The sequence below is a fragment of the Etheostoma spectabile genome, unplaced genomic scaffold (genome assembly GCF_008692095.1).
Source record: "Etheostoma spectabile isolate EspeVRDwgs_2016 unplaced genomic scaffold, UIUC_Espe_1.0 scaffold00569439, whole genome shotgun sequence".
Classification (NCBI taxonomy): domain Eukaryota; kingdom Metazoa; phylum Chordata; class Actinopteri; order Perciformes; family Percidae; genus Etheostoma; species Etheostoma spectabile.
In genome coordinates, this window is record NW_022605129.1 from 3,959 (window position 1) to 28,821 (window position 24,863).

The 24,863-nt window shown below is 38.9% G+C and overlaps 2 pseudogenes; one reads left to right on the forward strand and one right to left on the reverse strand.

Moving 5' to 3' along the window:
* Window positions 1–3,590: 3,590 nt before the first annotated feature.
* Window positions 3,591–13,659, reverse strand: LOC116685000 (isocitrate dehydrogenase [NAD] subunit beta, mitochondrial-like; annotated as a pseudogene).
* A 3,632-nt stretch (window positions 13,660–17,291) lies between these two features.
* Window positions 17,292–24,214, forward strand: LOC116685002 (WD repeat-containing protein 1-like; annotated as a pseudogene).
* Window positions 24,215–24,863: the final 649 nt, after the last annotated feature.

Consider the following 24,863-nt stretch of genomic DNA (forward strand, 5'->3'; position numbering starts at 1 on the left):
TTACAACCACAGCATTATGGGAAACATGTCCAGGCCTGACATACAGAGGTCAAGGTAGGCACATGCAGCTTAGGTTTTGCACTTGGATGCGCCTAACTGACATGGGGACCTGGGTTAATTGGAAAGCTTGTTGTTGAAAGGCACAGAGATTGTGGTATGGTGGATGTGTGCTGCAGCTCAGTAAATCGGTCCAGACGTGATGAGTCAAGCTCCAGGGAGACATTGCAAAGGCTTTGTCAGATATGTCAAGCCATGCTCTGCCATGCCTCCTAAGCCTGGATGATCTTCTCTTTTGCTCCAACTTTTAGGCATTCAAACATTTTTACCTGGTGTCAAATGTTCTGTGTAGTTGACGTTTGGCTCAAATGAAGCAGCAACTGTTGTATTCATTCATATTCTTTACCTAATAGTCCCCATTTCCAAAGCCAAAGTAAGTTAACAATAATCCTGTTAATAATAATAATGATAACAATGTTCTGATGAGCTAAGAAATCATAACCTACAGTCCACCCTAACTCCATAAACACGGCCGTAACACCCACATTATTGAAATGGTATGCTCGGTTACACCTTACATTCAGAAAGAGAGAAGAACATTTATCATTACAAAAAAAAACTTTGGGAAGGTCGTAAGAGGAATGCACACTTCAGAGACTCCATGTCCAGAGTGCAGAAGAACACAGAACAAGCCTTCGTTGTGATTTGACACAGGCCTACATGTTAATGTTAGGGCGACCTAATTCCTGTTGTGGGTCGCGTGAAGACCCCCCCCCCCCCCCCCTCTCTGCTCCTACACCAAGCCAGCTCCCCACCCTCTCGGAACGTGTAATAACAAAGCGTTGATAAATAAAGTGTACTTTCCAGTGAGGCAGGACCGACCCTGGACCTCCTTTGTTCCACTGCCAGCACAACAAACCGAGTTACAACCTCTGACTTCGAAAATGTTGTCGCACTCATCGTTAAGCCCCCTTTTCTCGAGAGCCCCCTTCGCCAAAAATGCCCTCCCTGCCTCCGAGCTACTTCTGAAATGTTCAAGCGTTTTACAAAGAGATGTACAACTATTAAACACAGCCATACTCTTTGCATAAGCCTCCATAAACTCCGCTGTGATACAGATAGGCATATCATGCATCCTGTTAAGACTGCATGTGGGGGGGACAAAGTGTTTGTTTGTGGTGGACAAAATTTTACAGCGAGAGGAAACATGCTGGTACAGCGACATTGTAACAAGTGTGATTCGGGCTTAGCGCAACAAAACAAGAAAACTCACCACAACTCCTGTAGCGCCCAGAGGAAACCCGAAAGAAGGGAGGGGGGACTTAAAGCCAAGTAGGAATTTTTCCTCTCTTTCTCTTCCACGTTTTTAACCCCGGCCCCTGTCTCCACTCCCCAGGAACCGAGAGTGTGAGCGGGGTGGGGGACCAGGTGATAGCAGAGGAGGGAAGCACGATATGGGACACACAGTCAACACTTCGCAGTCAGTTTATCTGCCAAATCCAGGCAAGGACGACATCCCCCCAAAAAACCTAGATTCGCCGTAATTTAGCTTCCCTTTAGAATGTACTTTCTTGGCCTTCCTAGATGTTAAATCCCACGGTGTATCCGTTGTATCCGGGCGCGTCGGCCGACTATTCTAGTCCGCCATGTTGTGTGTCTGACTGTCTGCATAGGAAGAATGGGAAGCGAACAGCAAATTCCCAGGCCAGGCCCGTCTCTTTCCACTCTGTTCCTCCATAACCCGCAGCGACACCTGCTGGCAGAGCTGGAGCTTACACGGTTACAGTGCCATGCAGTCATTGCAACGAGCTGGGGCAGTGCTTCCCACAGTGAGGGGAACTCCAAGCGGTCCTTGAAGGCCCCTGACTGAGTTTGCTTCAGTAAGTTTATCAACCCATCAACTAATAAAGAACCTCGCAGATGAGCTGGCGTTGTTTTGTCTGCTTTCTGTAGGCATATAGGCCTACGCTCGTAGCCTATTTCTTTTAATTTAGGCCACGGGCTACAATCATCAACCTGCAGAATGTGCAAATGAAAAAGCTTTTTGCTGAATCTGATACATTAAGCCATTTGCATTGACGTTAATATGTGTGCTCCTTGTTAAATGTTTTGAAGGTGGTTTGTGGTCCATGAGTACCTACTGTGTTCATAAATAAAGTGATTTTGAGAATATATTGCAAACAGACCATTACCATGATCAAAACATATATGCTTGACTCAAAAGAAAAAAATGATTAAAAACAGCAGGTCCAGGAATGAAACCACAGAAACTTAAACATGTAGAAAAGGTTATCAGAAAACATCAATAAATAATATTGTTAAAGTATAAAATATTAAGCTTTACACTTTTGCATTTTAAACCAAGGATGGAGTTTGAAGGAAAGGTATTAAACCTTTGTTTTTTGAACATTTTAATTATTTAACAATATTTTTATGGATTTAGGCAGTTATATTTTTGACTTGTCTGATCAAATTTTAATATTTTTTTCAGTGTTGAAGCTCTATACCATACAGGAAAAGGCCTAGTGCCTTAAAGGTCAAATAATAATGTGTTTAAGGTGATGTTTTTTAATGGTAACATTTCTACTACCATCTGTTAGAATGATGTTAGTCAGTGGTAAATGTTTCTGCGAATATAAATCTTTGGGTAAATATTTTAGTCTTTTATTATAGTAAACTTAGTAATACCTTTGGATCTGGACCTTTTCAATTTCCTGAAGCAATTTTTAAGTGGAGTAAGGACCCCCCTCGAAAACGAGATGTCACATCTCAAGGTTATTCCTACTAAAGAATTTCTTAATAAGTGATGAAATAATCATTAGCTGCAGTCCAAAACTATAAGCTCTGTGCACTACCGTGACAGACCAATGCAAACATTGTGATTTGTTCAGTTTGTTCTTTTCTTCATGGTTCTTTGTCATGGTTCTGGGGATGTGGATCATATACCAGCATGCACAAAGTAACTGTTTTGTTAATAGATTCTGCAGTCCACCTGTATTGCATATATTTGGACAAAAGGACTTGCAAGGTTCCGCATGCTGAAATGATGCATTCTGAATGAGCCCCAGCAGCGATTAGAACACTAAATACTACCTCAGTCTTCTAATAACATTCACACAAGGATTTAGCACACAAATGTTATATCTATTTATTATTCATATCTCCTAAATCAAGTAACAATAAAGTTGAAACTTTAAGTTAATAAATAATATCAAAGTATACATTGACTGTGATTAGGTTTAATGTTTAGACATAAAACCATTAAGTAGAAATTACAGGATCTTGCCAGAGAAAAAGAATACAAAAGGTGGTATTGCCCAGAGTACCAGCATGGAAACATGTTTTGTGTGCCAATTATAAGACTTTGCATGTCAAAGCCAATTTTTTTCTCTCCTTATTCAACCCAGTTGTTTGTTTTTTAATTATAGCTGCACATTAACCAGCATCAGTGTATATGTTGAAAAAATTGTGAAACCTGTTGCTGGAATACACTGTTTGTGTACAATCAGTCAGAAGATCTGTTAAACAGGATGTAAATAACAAAAGTGTGTGCGTCTCAGCAGCTGACAGATAATACAATGCAAATACAACACTTAGACTGCCAGGTTAGCAATGACAGCCTGGGTGAACTCGTCGCTTGTAGCATAGCCCCCCAGGTCTCCGGTGCGCACCTGTTGCAAACATAAGGACAGCTTGTTACTATATGCACAGCTGCAGCAACACATGTCCACACAGTATCAGGGCCCGCATGTTAGAGAGCCTTTAAAAAACTGCACTCACAGAATAAAAAAAAAAGAAAAAAAAAGTGTGATCAGCTAGAGGTGTACTTTTAAAGAAAAGAAAAAATCAGCAGTGTCATTCCTCAGCTATGTCCTCTTCTTTATTTTCTCACATAATCTTTAGCATTACCTGAGGCTGAGAACTAAAATATTAATCATATAAGGTGCATCTATACACCGGATACAGTACAGTAGTAATGTCCAACATAGGTTTAGTCTTATCTTATTAGATATTGAACCATAAAAACATAATTTTGTCCAACAGTGACTATTAAGAGAAGACAGAATATAGTTATTCAAAAACACATCACACTTTTGAGAAGTTGCAGGTATGAAATCTCCATAACATATTCATTAGGGAAAACTACACCATAATTAGGAAACTAATCTCATAAACAGAAAATAAAATAAAGGACATGAGGCAGTTTTTACTAGTTGTGGCACATTCTCCTGTTTAGATTGAACCACAAGGTCAAACAAGAGTTCCTATCTAACGGACTAATTGTGAAGTCTTAAATTGTAGCACTGTAAGAAAAAAAAAGACTAATGTAGTAGACGGAACGGTGTTTAAACTCTTTCAGCATTGGTGACATGTAATTCTGTGGAAACAATCAGCACCATCTTATACAAAACTTGTTTTAGCATCCTTGGAAATGATATATAAATATAAAACGTATGACTTTACCCATTGAATTCATTTGTTTCTTAAAAACTAAGATAAACCGCAGTATACCAAATCCTAATCATCCAGTGTAAATGCTGTGCACTGCTCAACTCAATGAATAGAGGACAGGCTTTATGGAAAATGTGATCATCATAAAGGCAGAGTTTCTGTAGCTATTAAACTGTAAAATAAATGATTATACCACCATTCTAATTTGGACACCTGCCAGTTTTTATTTCAACTCAGACAATGGAGTAATACCTGAAGTATTGTATATTTAGTTTTTTGATGTTAAAATATCATCTGTATTAATAATCTCCAGCAACAAACCTGAATTTTGCATTAGGTTTTTGCCTTTGCCATACGGTAACTCACTGTAAAAGAACTCTCGCTAGCTTTACAGCCCTGCAATGGCAGAACAAAGTTTTATTGAAAACATTGACACATTTGTAGGTTGGAAATGTTAAGGTATTATTTAATCATGATGTAGCAGTGATACCATACTGTATATTGATTTACAATGTGCAAATTAGATAAAAGTGAGGTAAATTGATGCTGAAATGTAAGACAAAGCAGATTAGCCAATATAAACTGGTTGCTTTAAAGACTGTGGGCCCTATTTTGCACCCGGCGCAGCGCAAAGCCAGACACAAGCGTTTTTCCATTTTAAGACCATACAATTTACGGTCCTGCGTCCCTTTGAGCCCATGGGCGTGCTTGTCTTTAGGGAGGTGTGTTCAGGTGTGTTCAATTCTTGGCGTATTGAGGAGCCATTGACCAACAAGAACCTGGTTAATGACGCAGCATTTCATTGTTATTTTAACAGCGAATTAGTAAAATGCGCATAGGCTTATGCACAGAGAGCGCACACACAAAAGATTACAAATAAAAACATGATGGTGCAATAATAATAGCAATGCACCAAGGTACAAATGCGCCTGGCAGTTAAAGGCCCACTATGTAATATATTTACTGTAATAAATCACAAAATGACCCCAACGCATCATCAGATATTAAGGAAACATGCTAAGTTGAAAAACTATTGTTTCTGACAACAATGCTAGTGCCAGTATTTTCTCCTTTTGTAATTCCCGTTCCGTGACGGAATGTCCGTGTGTTGTTATCGACTGCCCAGTTTGACAGCCAGGCCGGGTTACCAGATAGACCTGTAGAAACGTAAACCCAGCATGCTACAACTGTAATGTTAGTACAGCCATGAAAGCAGCAAACAACGGGATCAACGGAGATAGATTCTACCCAACCTAAAAAAAAAAAAAAATGTTTCTAACAGTTGCGTGACCAGAGACGTAACAACCCCCGAATAAATATTGGAGATGTATTTGAAAGTTTGAGACACTTTAGAGCACCAAAATACGCTGAGTTGGCTAATTTCCTTTTGAACAGGTAAGCATTAGCTTCAGGCTAATTTATCAAGGCTACTAAGAATGGGCATTTTATGTCCTTTCAACATTTGCGTACTCAAATTGAATTATATAGCTATATACCTGAGTTGTTTACTTACTCACAAAACAATTGAGACACAGCCAGTAAAGTGATGCCGACTGGTCCTGGCTTACGCCACCATGCTAACCTTGCTAACGTTATCGTTAAAATAGCCCCCTGTATGTGTGATAGCATGAAGGTAGTCCGTATGGCCAACATGGTACAAGCACAAATACATCAAAATAAGCGGACACAAAAGTCCCCCAGAATGAGTAAAAAGAGATGGACAGTTACTATTAGAAAGATATAGATGTTATGATGTAAATCCATGAGAGGAAGACTCATGAACTGCACATAATTTAGTAAATGACAACACAAGGCACCATTGATTCCACCAGATCTTTTAGCAAATCTGGTATAACCATATATATTATGATGCAACTGATGGTGTTTGTCAAAACTGTGTATCACAACTGTCATTTGGCAATTAGAGGTGAGGTGAGTCTTAACATGCGTCCAGTTCATGTTAAGAACAATGTCCAGATTCAAGGAAACGTCAGTGAGGAGTGCGACGACACATCTTAGTTAACAGGTCGGTGACGCAGGTTTTCCACAACAGCACGTACAAAGTCGCCAGTGGTAGAGTACCCGCCAAGGTCTCGTGTCCGTACCTGGGACGTGCACACAGATACACACAAACACACACACACAGGGTAATGGGGTACAAGGAGAGGAGGGAATTAAAGGAAGGTAAAGGGAGAGGAAGGGCACTTCAAACAACATGCAGGCAAATTCTGCTTTCCAATGACAGGCTTTCCTTGAAATTATATTTTCAGACAGTTGTTTCAGATATAATGCTAGGCCAACAAAAACTGCTTTTGCAGCTGAAATGGGCTAAAACTAAACTTGTGGATTATTTGATTAGAATGATAAAAAATAACAGTGTTTTCTAAAGCCAAGATGACGTCCTCAAACATGTCCACAATTCAAACATGTGCAGTTCACTATCATGGAGTAAATAAACTAAAAATATTCACATTTAAGAAATTGTAATCAAAGAATTTTTAACCTTTTTTTTCTCAGAAAAAAATTACTTTTATGCTTTTAAGATATTTATGATCAACTGACTATCGAAACAGTGTGATTAATATAATAATATAATAATAATAATAATTGTTTAATCAATTGATCTTTCAAGCTCCAGAGCTGAATGGACCTTGCATTTTATCTGCGGGACTAAGGTCAACTTCATGCTAGCGTTTGTATCAGTGTATGTTAGTGTCGACATGGAGCAGGTGCAAAAGGCAGTTAAGTTGTCCTGGTTACAAATGCATATTCCTATAAGAAAGACAATTCATTGAGGAAGAGAAATGCAAGAGAAGAGGAAAGATGCATAGGCATACATACAGTCCAAAAACAGAAATTAAAGGCTCTCTAACACAGTGGTTCTCACACTTTAAAATAATAAATAATAATAATAATAATAATAAAAATAATAATACACCCCCTTTGATATATGTTTTCATACAATTACACCTTGACGAGCCCAAAAAAATGTTGGTAGAAAAACAATTCCTGTCTATGAAGTGGCACAATACATACCGCTGTGCCATCAGTGTCTTGGGGGAATCACAGGAACTGTTGGGTTTTTGTAAATTATAGATTTGGATTTAGACCTACTCTATCTGTAAAGTGCCCTGCGATAACTCAATAGGATTTGATACTATAAATAAAATTTAATTTACTAAACGGTGTTTTAACCCTTAAAAAATGTCCCATGGCATGAAAATTTCACTTTGAGGATTTCCAACATTAATATGCATTCCCCAGCAGCTAGAAATGGTGATAGGTGTAAACCAAGCCACGGGTATCCTGCTCTGCTTTGAGAAAATGAAAGCTCAGATGGGCCAATCTGGAATCTTGCTCCTTATGAGGTCATAAGGAGCAAGGTTACCCCCCCCCCTGTCTCTGCTTTGCCTGCCCAGAGAATTTGGCCCACCCATGAGGGAGAGACATCATGGCTTTCAAACGAGCAAAGTGGCAGTTGGTCAAGACCCCCAGCCTGTACCTTCTCCCCCCCTTCCCCTTTTTAGATGTGGTATTAGGGACCACTAAGGCCTATATAAAGCACCCAAAGAGCAAAAAATTGACTCTTTAATGGCTTCATTTCAAATGCTAAGAATCACTAAATCCATTCATTATAGATTATAATTATTTTAGGAATTATGCATAACTGATACTTTTTCAATAAACATCATTTTGAAAAGGTACATATTACTGTTTTTTTTTAACCACAAAACTAATAAGCAACAATATTAATTCATAAAAACAAGCTGACATGAGTAGGGTATACACATTATGCTGGCTCCATATTTCACATTGTCACATTGCTTACAACCGATTTTATTTGTATTAATAGAAAACATTCCCTCTTGAGTGTTAATAGTGTTATTGCCATGGCAGGCATCTCCACATTCACAGCTTGAATGCACCAGTGTGCATACAGTGGGTAGAACTAACAAGTAAGACACACACACACATCCTTACCTTTCCCTTTTGACGACCCTCTTGACAGCATCTGACACCATCTGGGAGTGATATATTCCAGACTGCAACACAATACAGTGACAAATAAGAGGTGGCTTGGACTTTCTTGTACACTTGTCAAAATTCAGACAAATACACTTACTGTGGTTTTCTAAGGCTTTAGGAGGTGTGTGGGGCAGGACAGAGGATTAAGACGTATTGTACAGTGTTTTGGTGCACTTTTTACAGCAAGACCTAAGAGTCTTAAACTCACTTGAGGTGCCTGAGCATGTTAGCAGCACTCAGCAGCATGGCTGTGGGGTTGGCAATGTTCCTTCCTACAGCTTGTGCAAAGGGATGGCGTGCACCCTGGAAAAAAAAGAAAAAAAAGAATGACACTGTTACAGTCCTATTAGTCCTCTCCATCACCAAGTACAGTACCAGAGAAGAAGACAAGCAACAAGTTTAATTAATAGTATTGAGTATTTTCTATTGTGTGCATCATTAATATTTTCTGCTAGAAAAATTCTCATTCAGAGTATAAAAGGAAAAAACATAAAAATAGGAATCAGAAGGAAACCAGAGAATGCCTGGCTGAATAACTAAATAAAAGTGGAAACTTACTGTCTCAAACACAGCATACTCTGCACTGTAGCTTTCCCCAGGAACAACTCCTGCTCCTCCCAACCAGCCCTGCTGCCAGGTTATCAATGATGTTACCGTACAGGTTGGGCATCACCAGCACGTCAAACTGGTAAGGGTTCTGGACCAGCTAAAGCAAAGTACAGACAATAAGAAGTTTGAACAAGAAATGGAAAAGTGACACTTTGATCTAATCAGCAAATTATTTATAATAAAGTTAGGGGAAAGAATTGTGTGGCAGTATGTACCTGCATGCAACAGTTATCAATGATTATGGTCTCATATTTGATTTTGGGGTACAGTTGGGCAATCTCTGCACAGCTCTGCAGAAAAAGGCCATCACCTAATTTCCTGTAATAAGACGAGTGTTACTGTGACTACAAAGCAAAACAAAACCCAAATTAACACAGTTTTAAGAATTAATAAAGAATATGATTACAAAAAAAAAATCAAAGATTTATAAAAAAGCAAAGAGGGAGCTTTGCCCTATCCTTACATGATGTTGGCCTTGTGAACAGCTGTAACCTTGCTTCGTCCCTTCTTGGTGGCGTAATCGAAAGCAAACTTGGCAATGCGCCGTGACTTATCTCTGGTGATGATCTTCAAACATTCGATCACACCCGTCACACTCTAGAAAGAAGAGGGTATTTACATTTTAATAAACCCATTCCTATTTAAGCCTTGACTAACAGTACAAGAGAATAAAAACATTACCCTACGTACAGCAGACCCATTTTTCAGTTTTATGTCATGTCTGTTGGACCAGATTCACTTAAATTTTAATGAACAAAAGCCGTTTACACTAACAGCTCGTAATTCACACATTATGTTTTATGTATTACTGCAAACTGTCTTTTTAGACATGAAGTCCATTATGTGGCCAGTGAAGACAAGGTGTACATGGTTACACTGCAAACAAACTTTTATATTAAAGTCTACAGGACAAATATACAAGACAGTTAAAGAATCAATGCAGTAAAGTAGCAATGCATGTTTAGGTCTCCGATGAGGGAGAAGTAGTTCAAAAAGTAAAAACTGAAATAACAACGCAGACAGACACACAAACACACCTTTGTGTTGATACCTATTTAATGTTGGCCAAATCTCTGGGTGCTGAAGGGATATCTCCCTCTTGAAAAAAAAAAAAATCCTTTTCATGTGGGTTAACAAACCCTGGTTATCTGACTACAGTGAGGAGGAGTGTTGTTTACCTCGTGCTCCAGGGAGCTGTACTCCCCCTCGGTCTGTTCGCGGATGATGACCAGGTCCAGGTTGTTGTGGCGAGTGCTGTAGCCGGGTAGGCTATTCACATGAACCACATTAGCAAAACAGTCCAGTTTACGCCTGGGCAATGGATAGGGAGGTACACGTTTATTTTTTATTAAAAAATCAAAGACATACAAAGTATACACATTAAAATGCACAACTTGTTTTACCTCAGTCTCATCTCGTACGAAGCCAGCTCCCCTTTAAATTCCATGGGTGTGTGAATCTTTCCTGAATAACAACAAGCACATGACAACATAATGTTTGGTTCACTGCCGCCTTTTAAAGAACTCATCTTTTGTTGTTAATAAATGGTGGTGAACTATGACTGGAGACAAAATAACAAGTAGAGCTACCTTTCATTGCCACTTTGTTGGTCTTCATTGAGGTTAACACTTGCTCCAGTTTCTCATCACTGGCCATGTCTCTGTACCTCGCTCAGGTGAAACTCCTCAAATTCTACTGGGACATCTCCCGCCTGGCGACAAAGACAAAACAGCTAACTTTATTATTTTATAAAGATATGCCATCAACATATATAAAGGCTGAATATGTGGGCAAGACTCAGACAAAAATTAAATATATTACGAGATGGGGAAAATCCTTTAGTATGGATGTTTGTGAGAAAAAAAGATCCCTCTTTTTGTTTATTTTTTCTTCTACTCATAGTTATAGTGTTCTAGCCTGACAAGCAGAACCACACCAACACGTTGGGTCTGGGAACTCACCACTGGCAAGGCTAAATCCAAGGGGCGGGAAAAAAGTTGTTTTTTCAAAGTCCCTCTGCACGCAATAGGATAGTGCTACAACCAACCACAGCAACGCTAATTGATAGATTCATTCAACTTTTCACACATCTTCTTTTTTTTGGAATGACTTCAGTGCTTAACTCCAAGTCTTCCAGAGTCGCGGCGAAAGCCAATCCGAAAGACTGCTTTTTCCAGGCCTATGTTTTGCAAGCAGCATCTATGTTCAGTGCAGGAAATTTACGCAGAACCGTCGCAACTCTGCGGTCATTACGTGAAGCCCGCCCACCGACTCTATAACATATGATGATGGCTTGACCAGATTTGGATTTTCCAGCTCGCAAGCCATCGGAGAGTGGCTAGACTGACCCTAGATTTAGTAGTTCCCCCCATTATTTCTAAAAAGACAAAAAGGGTAGTGATCATTCCATTTCCATCATTGTAAATTTACCCTTGACACTTTCCTTGACAGCAGTCATCACTCAGGTCCCACTCCATCCCCTGGCACCATTGTGACCTTGAAGGTAGCATCAGCTCATGGGGGGGTGGGTTCGTGGCCAGCAGCAGTAGCACATGGGGCGAGTGGAGGTGCTGACGCAGGACAGGTGCGGCCATGCTGCAGGGTCTCAGGCCCTGAGGATAGGAAAGAAGACACAACATGACAACAAGCACAACATGGTATCCCAAGAAACAATATCAATTTGCCTACTGGCCTATGTAGTGTAGCTATAATGACAATGACCAACTTAATTTGTGAACATTAAAACAAAGCAGTGTCTGACCACTTGTCCAGTTTGCATATGCCTAGAGATGTAAACAATTCCCAGGATTTCCCCATTCCTACTCAATTTTAGGAGAAAAAAAGTAGCGAATTAGAGAAAAAACTACAAAAATAAACATATTTTGGGTAGAGTTGAAATGATTAGACGATTAGTATTAATAAGAAATGTTGCTTTATGGCATACTGGATTTTTTAAGGATTTTTTGCATCTATGTCAGATATCAAATTGGCTGGATAACCAAAACAGACATTCCTGTCAAGTTATTTATCCTAAAGTTGATTGATTTCCAGAAAATGATCCTATATATATATAATATATATATATCTATATATATATATATATATATATATATATATATATATATATATACAGTGTCTTGAGAAAGTTTACACATCCTGGCTAAAGTTGATAAAAAGAAGAATAAAAAACACCTTTTGGAAATTGATCTTAGGCCGTATGTAAAAAAGTTTTAGGAAAATCCAACCTTGTCAAGGACACCATTTTCATTGTGAATAAATAATGTATTTTAAATAAATAAATGTTCTTTCTTAAAATACAGGGAGCATAGTATATACACCCTTATGATAAATTCCCAGAGAGATTTTTTATTTTTATTTGTTGTTACTTTGTTACTTCGTGGATCCAGGGTACTATGCATCCTGATAAAGTTCCCTTGGCCTTTGGAATTAAAATAACCCCATATCATCACATACCCTTCACTATACATAGAGATTGGCATGGGGAACTTTCTATAGGATCTCTCAATGCAAATCAAACCAGCTATTAAGCTACTGAAAAAAAAAACATGCCAATCTAGGTATGGTGAAGGGTATGTGACGATATGAGGTTAGTTTAATTCCTAAGGCCAAGGGGGCTTTATCAGGATGCATAGTATCCTGCATCCATGAAATAACTGGCCTTTAAAAATAAAAATGTCCCTGGCTCTATAGGAATTTAACATAGGGTGTGTGTACTTATGCCCCCTGTATTTTAGGAAGAAATGTATTTATGTACAATACATTATTCATTCACAAAGAAAATTGGTGTCCTTAAAAGGTTGGAATTCCCCAAAATTTTGAAATTTCCAATATATATTTTTTTTATCCTCTTTTTAATCAATTTTAGCTTGAGTGTGTAAACTTTCTCAAGCCACTGTAGATCTAAGCAACTGAAGTTATCAAACAACAAGCGTTATCGTTATGTTAAGTAAAGAGGCAACCCGACTTATCTGGTCTGCTCTCTGTCTAATGACAGTTAGCCAGTGGTTAGCCCTAGTGCTGTTGTCTGTGTGTGTGTGTGTGTGTGTGTGTGTGTGTGTGTGTGTGTGTGTGTGTGTGTGGTGTGTGTGTGTGTGTGTGTGTGTGTGTGTACTAACTAATGGTTCACTAAGGACAAGGAGGTTACCATGTCAGTTAGCCAACGTTACTTTGACGTTAGCTAGCGCACTTTATTTCAATAACCCGAGATACAGTTCTGAACTATATGGCCATTAACCTGTTCGACGAGTACGTACTAACGGCTAAGATTTATTTTCTTGATGACCAACTTTTGGAACCACAAATCACAACTAGTTAGTTACCACTTTCTACCTGAAGCTTTTTTGAATCAACACAGGCTCGTGTTTAGCGACAATACACGAATGACACCAGCCGGTAAGACTCTTAAGATAAAATGGTGCTTGAGTTTAACACATACAACTTTAACTCCTGCAACTCCTTCCCCACCGACCTATGGTTAAAATTAGCTTGTACACCATCTACGCACGCACTCACCTTGACCAATGTTACCAAGCTTCCTCTCAGGGTGGCCGCCATTGTTACAGATGCAGCGACTCTGAGCTTCTTCTTCTGTGGTGCAGTAGTGGTAAACCACCTGTTCTTCTTCTATTGTAGGCTTTTACGGCATCCCATATATCTTACTGCCTCCTACTGGTATAACGTTTGAGGAAATAAACTCTTTAAATATGTCGGATGGCGCCACATAGGGTTCCCTTGGTGTGTTGGTGAACATTGTTTTGTCTTGTTTTTTATTATATATTCATTCATATTCATGTTTATTATGTGTATGTTTATGTAACCTGTGCACCAACCACCAAGGCAAATTCCTTTTAGACGTTACTTAGCATTGGCAATAAATCCTTGCCTGATTTCTGATATTCAGTTTGTGTTAGAATGTAAAGGGTTAAATGCGTTAATCGCCAAAGAAAGACCTACATGTGAATGGAATTACATTTGTGCCCTTAAATTCAAACACAACTTCTTAAATAGACCAAACAAACAAGTCAAACAAAAATCACTAAGGATACAAAATGTCATGCCAAAAGTCAAACTTAGCCTGTAGCCTAATTTGCAAATGATTTGTGTAAACTATAGTTTTTTTTATTTGTTTGTATGTCCTTTTATTCACCTTTGCAAGCCCAGGCTCCTTCCCAGTCTTTTATTTGATATCTCTTTGATATTTTGTTTACATGTGAAGTGCATTACAAATAAAATTCAATTCAATTCAATTTCAATTCAATTTTATTATAGTATCAATTCATAACAAGAGTTATCTCAAGACACTTTACAGATAGACCACACTCCAGAATTTAAATAAAATGTATTATTTATTATTATTTATTATTATCTCCTCGCTTGAACCGGAAGTCGTTCTGGCCTCCTTCGTGAAGGCTGTCTCAAAGCTCATTCCAGCCTTGAGGAGCGAGGATTGAGGAGGAATCTCTTAGGAGATGTGAATTGTTCCCGGAAAGCGTGCAGCTGAAAACTGTTGCTAGTCCGCCAGCTGAGAAATTAACTTGACGCTTCAGAAGAAAGGACGTCTCTTCCCTTCAAAAACACATTTCTTCGCGTTTCTCACATGGTTCCTTGGTGGACGGGCTAAGACACAAAGAAGGAAGCAAGTTAAAGTAACGTGGATGCAATTTAAGGACCGTACCCCCCGACTCTTGCTCTTCCATTGAGCTCAGTGCTGGACATGCGGTGTTGCCAACTTGGCAACTTTCTAGATTTAGCGATTTGTTCTTCAAAACAGTGACACATTTAGAGACTTTAGACCATCAGGGAAAAAGCAAGAAATATTAAAGCTTTAGTGCCTAACTCTTTCATAATAATGAACGTCCGTAACATTCAAGCCCATTAAAACTTTCTCTGTATTTCTCAGTGTGGCTTGGTTTAGAAATTGGTGTCGTCTGGCGACTTCCATGCGCAGAAACTCAAGTCAAGATAAACTATCTCTTCTGAAAAGTCCATGTGTTTTTAATCTTCAGTGTCCTCCTTGGCTACTAGCAACTGTGTGGAGGAGGGTAGGTGGTGAAGCACAATCACGAAAGGTTTGTGTGGATGTGGATGCACCGACAAAATTGTTGTCATTACTTAGAATTCCTCATGGGGAAGACAGAAACTACACACTTAGGCTTTAATGGATTTCCATGCTCCTCAGAGTAAATCACAGTCCACGGCTCTTCTGCCAACAGCACGGGTCTCTTTCTCCCTCTACTCTTGCGCCATGCATCAGGCAGTCTGTCGACACAGCCACTAAGCTTTTTGCAAATAACACACACAGACGTCACTAATATGCAAATGAACGTATGACATAATATTGACTTTTACCAACTTTTGGAGCTTATGCTAGCTCATTTAATTGGAAAATAAACACTGTCGCCAGGGATCTTATTGCTCTGCGAATGGATGAAGACGCCCCGGGTTGTGGGAGGGCTGTTGGCGTGGCATAAATCCTGTTTGATCAAACAAGATAATACAGGGCATCACTTGTTGAAGAGGAGCAAAGGAACTTTGGATAGGATTTTGAGGTTTACATTTAAGAGTGCATAGTCTATAGCTATTGTAAAGCACAAGATCTTTCTCTTTTTAAGAATTAGAGAAATAGTGGCCCTCGCAAGGATGTCCGGTAGGCAGTGATGTAAAAGAGCCTCATTGTACATATCTTTTACGTCTGGCGCAAGAAGACCAAAGAGTATATGCAGTGAAGCCGTCTGGACCGGCAACTTACTGATTTGCAATCATTTGATGGCTTTTTGAACCTAAGCAACAGTTATGAGTCCAGCTTTTAGTTATCTTTAACATTTTGTATTGTTGTAACACTATACTTGCTGCTGCCATGGCCCCCACCCTCTGAAATGGGTCCATCCAAAATAAGTTAGGGGATTCCCAATCCTATTCCAGGCAAGTGATGCTCTGCTGACACACAGGATGACATCAGATTTTAAAATCACTATTATGCAAATGTAGATCAGCAGGCTACCCTCTAAAATTTAAATAGTCCTCCTTTACCTTACTGGGCATGCATATGGTTATTCATGCTAGCATAATTTTTGGGGCAAAGCTAGGCATTTAACAATATGTGTACAATTTGACCTGAGCCAGGACTCTCAGGCAGTCCCTCCTCTTTATACAAATTAGGCCTCTTAAATATTTTGATTCCTCTCATACATTAACTGTTTCAGTCGCACCAGTCACTTTTTCTGCTATAATGAGAGTATTTCTCCATCCATCCATCCATCCATCTATCCATTCATCTTCATCCGCTTATCCGGTATCGGGTCGCGGAGGCAGTAGCTCCAGCATGAGAGTATTTCTATAATCCATAATGAACCCTAGAAAAAACTGTGATCTCCTGTATGATAACAATATGTTAAACCCATTTTAATGTTGTAGCTTTATTTCCTCATCCAAATAAAGAAAGTTGTCAGAAATCTATCTATCCATTAGGGGTGTGCAAAAAAATCAATTTGGATTTGAATCGCAATTAACGCTCTAGCGATTCAAATCAATTCATAGAATTCCAAAAACCGATTCATATTTAAAAAAAAAATTCAATTTTGAATTTGAATTTTGTCAGTATGTCTACTGCAATCACATGATAGATAGATAGATAGATAGATAGATAGATAGATAGATAGATAGATAGATAGATAGATAGATAGATAGATAGAATATACTTTATTGATCCCCAGTAGCTGACATCACACACAACATAGCATAACAGGATGTTGAAATAACAAATAACAAACAAATCCACATGAATATTATGGATGTGGATAGACATATACATACATACATACACAGACATACATAAATACATCCATCCATACATACATACATACATAGCCTACATACTGTACATACATACATAGTTTTTTAATAGAGAATTGATACTGAATCCAATCGAGAACCTAAAATCGGAATCGTGACATTTTCTGAATTGTACACCCTACTATCTATCTATCTATCTATCTATCTATCTATCTATCTATCTATCTATCTATCTATCTATCTATCTATCTATCTATCTATCTATCTATCTATCTATCTATCTATCTATCTATCTATCTATCTATCATATGTGTAAATGAGTCTTTGAGGATTTGCAAAATGTTGTTATGGAAACACAACCCGGATTAACCTATGAAATTTTTTGCTGTAATTGCCTTGAAGCCTGAAAGACTTTATTTAGGGATTTACGCACCCTGCAACGCCGTGCACGGCTAGTGGCTGACAGCCGCAGCGTAGTTTCTGAGTTTACTATATATGGGCAAAGACAAGCAGAAGGAGAGCTGCACTCGCTTCCGTGTTTGTGTGATCAGGGAGTGCACAGCCGGAGGAGCTTAACAGTTTCATTCATTTGTAAAGAGTAACGTTAAGAAAGTGACCAGCAGGGAAAATGTCGCTTGAACTGAGTAAGTCTGTTTATTTTTAATGGCCACGACGGAGAGAAAATGCAATGAAACTCTTATGTTTGGCGACATTATTCAGCAGCTCGAGCGAGTCAGACAGGTAACGTTAGTCCGTAGCTAGCTAGCTAGCTAGCCTCGCCCATAGCTGCATGGTTTTGATACTTCGTTTTGCATACTAAACACAAAATCTCGACGCGATGATTCAGTCACGTTTCATATACACCTGTGAGTGATACGCACGGGTTTGTTGTGAATATGCTGTCTGCCAAAATGTAGCTCATTACAGACTGCTCATTTAATTTAGCGTTAGCAAACGTAAGTTAAGCTAAAATCAGTCATAGGAAATAGTTGTGCTCACATCGCGTTGTTATGACATGTCCAGACAGAGGCTGGCTTATAGACAGGAACTGCTGTTTGGGAAGTAGCTAGCTCACAGAAACATGGTGTGTGCCTGCTGAATAAGCATGAAATAGAGTTTTGGCTGCCATTTTTATTTCGAGCTGGTGGAGATGAAACCGAATAATGCTCTATCAGAAAACAGACTTTAGAACCAATGTGGAAACCACCTCATTACAGCTTTGTTGTTAGTGTAAGATCTAATGGGCTTCAGTTACTACTCCCCATTCTTCATGGATGGTTTTTGTTGGGGAATTTATGTATATAAAACTTCACCAAGAAAATTATAAAAGTGATTATGGAAGTTTTATTTTAATGTTAAAAGCGAATAACCCAAACATTAACGTTACATCTACAAAATAAAACTGCATCCCATTCAGTTATCAGTAACAGTCCTGGAAACCTTGCCACAAAATGCCAGAGATGAGGCAAAGTTTAAGGAATTTTGATAGATGTTTTTTTTAACACAAGATAGCATTTGTGTACAGTATTTACTTAAATGCTACCACCATTGTATTTCTTTTGGTAAAAAATAAAGTTCTTATTGACCCAGATCTGTAAGGTCAGCAGACATATCAACACATCAAGTCCTCCACATGATTGATGAACTAAGTGATGCTGATTAACTTTGTATACTTGTATCCTATCTTAAAAATATTAGTGCAGGCAGTGCAAGAATTCATGTAGCCCCAGATGTACAATGTACTACTATCTGTCAATCCCTTATTAAATAGTTCAGTTTTATTTTTTATTTTTTTTCAGTGTATGCTCATTTTTTATTTTTTTTAATGCATTCCATTATCTGCCTGCCTGTCATGTCTACTTTTTTTTTTTATTTTTTTTTTTAGAACATGTATTCGCCAGTCTCCCACAGATGGAGAGGGGAGTTGCAAAAGTGATTGGTGGGGATCCCAAAGGCAACAACTTCCTGTATACCAATGGAAGTGTGTCATCATCAGGAACATTGAAGTAATGTTCATCATTGTAAAAGCCATAAGTACAGTGTTGAATGTTATTATTTATGCCAATCTGGGTCTTGTTATGGCCATTATTGGTTTACTCTCTGATTACATTATTTTTTGGTAGGACAGTTTAAGACATGTAATTGGAGAGATATGGGGTAGGATATTAGGTTTAACTTAGCAATTAAGATTGTGTGTGATCACTAGCATTTCTTCATCAGAGTTGTCAAGCTGAGATGCTGTGTCACTTTAAATCTCCTCAAGTCAAGTAATGATTAAAGCAGAAGAAACATTGGCCAAACCTTGAAAATAAGGTCTAGGTTAACAAATTTAAACAGAATTTTTCATTTGACTAATTTAGGAGGGAACTGCCTAATGTGCCATTTGACAGTTGTAGACCTGCTGATGGCTCACATTTCCTGTCTCTTACAGAATCCGGCTATAGCAGACATTTACACCGAACATGCCCATGCAGTTACTGTTGCCAAGTATGCCCCCAGTGGATACTACATTGCATCTGGAGGTAAACTGTGCGTGTGTGTGTGGTTGGTTACCACAGTAATGGTAATGCTACAATAAAATAATTGTTTTTAAATCTCTTTTTTTAGATGCATCAGGAAAGATCCGTATCTGGGACACCACCCAGAAGGAGCACATTCTAAAGTACGAGTACACCCCTATTTCAGGCAAGATCAAGGACATTGCATGGACTGAGGATAGCAAGAGGATTGCTGTTGTTGGGGATGGACGAGAGAAGTGAGTATGAGAGGTTTTCATACATGTTTAAGAAATGAAAGGAGTTATTACCTCATTAAACTCCGACCTGCATGATCAGCTCTCATGAGAAGCTTCTTCACTGTACACAAGTCCATTGTTTTCTTTAAATACTTTAGTTTAACATTACAAGTTGGTGTTTTGGATTGAATTGTATCATAATTATTATTGATTGTCTTGCTTGATGTCATATTGTAGAAACTATAATTATTTTGCAGTGAATGCTATTTACTGTGCATCCCTGTTAAGCATTAAAGACACCTTCAGTCCTCCAGCACACTGCTTGCCTTACCAAATATGTTGGGCTGCTGTCATCAATACACCATTTAAAATTAAAAAAAGATAATCAAATTTTTTACATACATACACTCCTGGGACTCTTTAGACTTTTTTTCTTTTACCTCTCTACCTTACTAAAACCCAAAATGATGCATGTTTTATCTCTTGCTGTAGTTTGGAGCTGTGTTCCTGTGGGACTCTGGCTCCTCAGTGGGGGAAGTTTCTGGCCACGCCAATTAATCAACATGTGGACATAAGGCAGAAACGCCCTTACCGCCTTGCCACTGCCAGTGATGACACCTGTGGGTCCTTCTTCGAGGGCCTCCCTTCAAGTTCAAGTTCACATTAAGAGTGAGTTGCATAGATAACGTTTGCTTCTTTTTTCAGTCCAGTAGGCCTTTGTGCAGCTTTTGGAAGGGGCATTGGGTTTTAAAACAACTTACTTGGAGCCAAGCTTATTTTGCTTGACCTATCAGATTAACCAAAGGCTAAAAGCCCTCTTCGACTTGCAATCTCATTAGTAACAAATATTGGCTTTCAACAAATGCAGACATAGTAGTAGATCAAGGAATTTGTCTGTGACTTTGAACCAGCTGTCTTATTTGTAATGCCTGTTGGTCATCTCAAGTCTGTCACACCCTGGTGGTTTTTGACAGTGTTGCCTTGTTTTTCTGTTACGTAACCCACTTCCCCCGTCATTTCTTGGAGAATGTGTGAGCCACATTCTAAAAGCAGACTTACCTCCTAGAACACTTTTGATCACGAAATGTTGTCCTCTACTTAAAAATCCTGTGGTTGTGTTTCAGATTTCAGTCTGCAGTTGGTTTCCTCATACAAGGATAGTACATTATTTAATGCTGACCACAGTCGGCAATAAATACAGTCCAGTGTAGAATTAATTTAAATCCTGGTCCCTACTTTTAGTGCCCTGCCGGTCAAGTTTCTCCATACATCTCTGACTTGATACAGCTTCATACTCCTACCTGTAGTCTGAGGGCAGGGCATTAGGTCAGAGGCTATTAGTGGTTCCCACACATCATTTTAAAACTAGAGGGGACCGATCATTCCAACCGTGGCTCATTGGCTGTGGAATGACTTGCCTCCCTCTCTACGTTGTGTAAATTCTGTTAATCTTTTTGAAAAGCAATTAAAGACTTAAAGCCTGCTTCAAGGCTTTTAGTTTTTTTTTTTTTTTTTTTTTTATAGTTGGTTGTTTTGACTTTTTGTATTTTTAATATGTATTACATTTTATTGTGTGTCTGTCAGAACGACAAATGTGTTTATTTGTTTGACTTATGTGAGATGTTGTAAAGTATGTCATGCCTTATACGATTATGGCTTGAAAGTCAAACACTTTGCCGAATAAATACAATATGGAGTGTATTTTAATGTGCACAATATTTCTTAATGGATATTTTTCTTCTATTTTTCCCTTCTGTCTTCCCGGTGACTGCTAAAGGATCACAGCCAGTTTGTCAACTGTGTTCGTTTCTCTCCAGATGGAAGTCGGTTTGTCACAGCTGGCGCTGATGGCCAGGTGAGTTATCAGTGTGGGCCATGTGCCGTATGAACATTTTTAAAGTAAGATTACCTTACTTAAATAATTCATAAAAGTAACGTTACTATGTCTACAGAAATAATACAAATATAATCTATCTCAACCCGAGTGGCAGTTTTTAAAGAAAGAATCACAAACTGTAGTTTGTACAAAAAATCTTAAAAATCGTCTTCTTAATGAGTAATTTTTTTCTTCCACAGATATTTGTCTATGATGGAACAAATGGTGAGCGTGTTTTGCTCACTGGGTGGAGAGAAGGCTCACAAAGGAGGAGTATATGCTGTAAGTGTTTTGTTTTTTTTTTAATCTTGGAAAAAAAACACTACATTGTTGGATGGTTTGTTTTTATATAGTAGATAGAGAGTTGGCTACGTGTGTGGACAAAGTGCTTCTGCTTTCTTTCAAATTAAGAATTGTGTTCTGAAAGTGACTCCCCCCTGTCCTCAAGTAACTGTTTCTTTGTCTAGATAATGTTGGGTGTTTCTATCATTGAGTCAACATTGATGGTGAACTTGAACAGTCTTTAAACACAAACACACATGCATATTAATATCGTAACTTTTTCTTTTCAATGCCCCCGTGCTTTAAATGCTCCAGGTCAGCTGGAGCCCTGACAGTTCCCAAATGATCTCTGCTGCCTCAGGGGACAAACGGTGAAACTCTGGGATGTTGGTGCAGGTACGGCTGTCACCACCTTCAACTTGGGCTCTGATGTGACAGACCAGCAGCTCGGCTGCCTGTGGCAGAAAAGACCACCACCCCCCTCACCATCTCCTTGTCGGGATACATCAACTACCTGGACAAGAACAACCCCTGGCCGGCCTATACGCACCATCAAGGTCAGACTCTTACCAGAGGCATGTACTATGAATCAAGATCAACATGCCCTGGATTTATTCAGTTACCGGTCGTCAACAACTGCTGTCTGGCATAAGCTGTGTCGTGACGGTGGCTAACACTAGTTCGATCTGTCTAGGGTTTCCAATCCAGTGATGTGCGCCTTCACATAAAAGAGGCAGTGTTTTCACAGCATCAACCATTGCAAACCTCTACCAGAGCCGCATATTTTTAATAAGAAGAGCAAACTTTATTATACATAATTATGAAGAACACGGACACTGTTTTAAAAGGTAAACAGCGTTGCTGCTTCCTAAAACCGGAAGGAAAGCTGGCAAAAAATTAACCAATGCTGTAAATGCGTTAACCACAATGCTTATCAATATCACTTCCCCATTAGTCAAACACAAGATTTGACCATAATTACATTGTTGCTTTATCCTTTTGAGTTGCAACCCTGGCAGTGATAAGTGATCTGAGAGCAAAAAACGAAACAAAAACTTAATTCAAACTGATGTGTGCATTGGTAACACACAGCTCAAGAAGCCAACAAAATGCCTACGCAATTCCCTCCGCTGAAAATCTATATCTTCATAAAGATACCCATCAGGGAATGTTAACTGGGTTGTCCTCTCTCTAAATATCTTAATTTTATGAGTCTGTCTGTGTGTGTGGCTCCACCCCGTATCTTAGAACGGTGATGCCGTTATCGTCGAGTATTGATTGGTCATTAGGGGGTTGAGCTCTAATCTCCAACATAACCGACCAGTTATGTGTTCCGCATAAATTACCACGGCAATTTAACCCCGGTAACAATGATCCACCGTCGTTATTCACAAAACCCCCTGGGCTGAACCTGAAGTCTCCTCGTTAACCCCGCCATATCTTGCTTTGTAGTACAGGCCTGTGGATGAATAGTTAGATGATAATAAAACCTAGTGGGGAAAACCTTTGAAAAATGTCTGCTTATAATCTTGTTGCTGAAAACATGTTAATATTGAAGATAAATACTAGAATTTTGCAAACATGTATTGGGATTTGTGAAAGATTAATATACATACATACATACATACATACATACATACATCCACACACACACCACACAATTGTTTTTTTTTGTTCTTCAACTTTCAGTCCCTCAAAATTTTCAGCATGTGGTGGACTGACTCACAAGACTAGATTTGATGTATTAAATGTTTATGTATGACAGTAAATTGCTGTCACTGTATATTGAAGTTACCACAGACGCATCCAAAATAGTCATGTGGTCTGCCAGATCTCCTGAGTGCAGTATCCAACATGGGTGGGGGGGGGGGGGGTGTAATATTCTACATTAACTGTTGTATGTGCCCTTACCTACAAGTATATCTGAGTAAGTATATCTGTACTTGCTCATCCTACAGGGTCACAGCAAATCCATCCAGTGTCTGACAGTTCACAAAAGGACGACGACCATACATCACTCAGAGGGAGTCACGATGGACACATTAATAATCCTTTCATTGATTTTAAAAAAAAAAAAAAAAAAAAAAAAAAAAAGTGCCCTCATTATTGTATGTAGATTAGCGTTTGATAATTTTGAACTGCTCTAGCAGATGTAAATTGGTAATCTTTTATCTTGGTGGCTTCACTTCTGCACTGGCCAATTTCCTGCAATGTAAAGTATCTAAGTCTACACTTGAGATTTTTTTTGTCCCCTTAACAAATGCCTCACATTACTGGGATGCAGAAACCGGAGTGAATGACTGCTTCTCGGGGAAGGGCCACAGCAACCAGGTGAGCAAGATGGTGACCGACGAAGCCAACGAGCTGGTGACATGCAGCATGGATGATACAGTGCGCTACACCAACATCAACAAGAAGGAGTACAGGTAGGGGTCATTACTTGTTGTGCAGATCACAGCTATGATATGAACTTAGTGGGGATTGTGTTGATAAGCTGCATTTTGTCTAGTAATGATAATGGAAGTAAATCTTGGCAGGGCAGTGGTCTTGGAGGAAACCTAGAATTGAATTGAGCTTTATTATGTCTGTTGGTAATGGGTGGATGTGCCTACTGTGTCAGTTTGTAATTATACGCTTTTTATGTTTTCTTTAAATGGTCAAGGGGTGCCAGCCAGGTCTCATCTAAGATGGTCTTAGTCCAGGGTTATATCTGTATTTTGTATGTAGGATATAGATCAAACTACACAAGCGTGCACACATAAAAAGTACACACTAAATGTACAAAAAGAAACTCAACAAAACACAACACACTTCAAGATTAAAATTAAATGTTCATATATTTAACACAAAATACCAATAAAGAGTCCACAAAATCTTTTTTTTTTTATTGACTATCAGTTTGTCTCAATGCAATCTTTTAGTGTCCAACCATGCATGCAACAGAAATTAAAGACCCTTAATGTAAAGTAAGAATGGCCACACTTAAAGACTTCAGTCAGTCCGGGGTTTAGTGGGAGTAATGGGTGGAAGGCCGATGGCAGTGAGCAGCTGAGAGGTGGAAGTGCTGTGATCCAG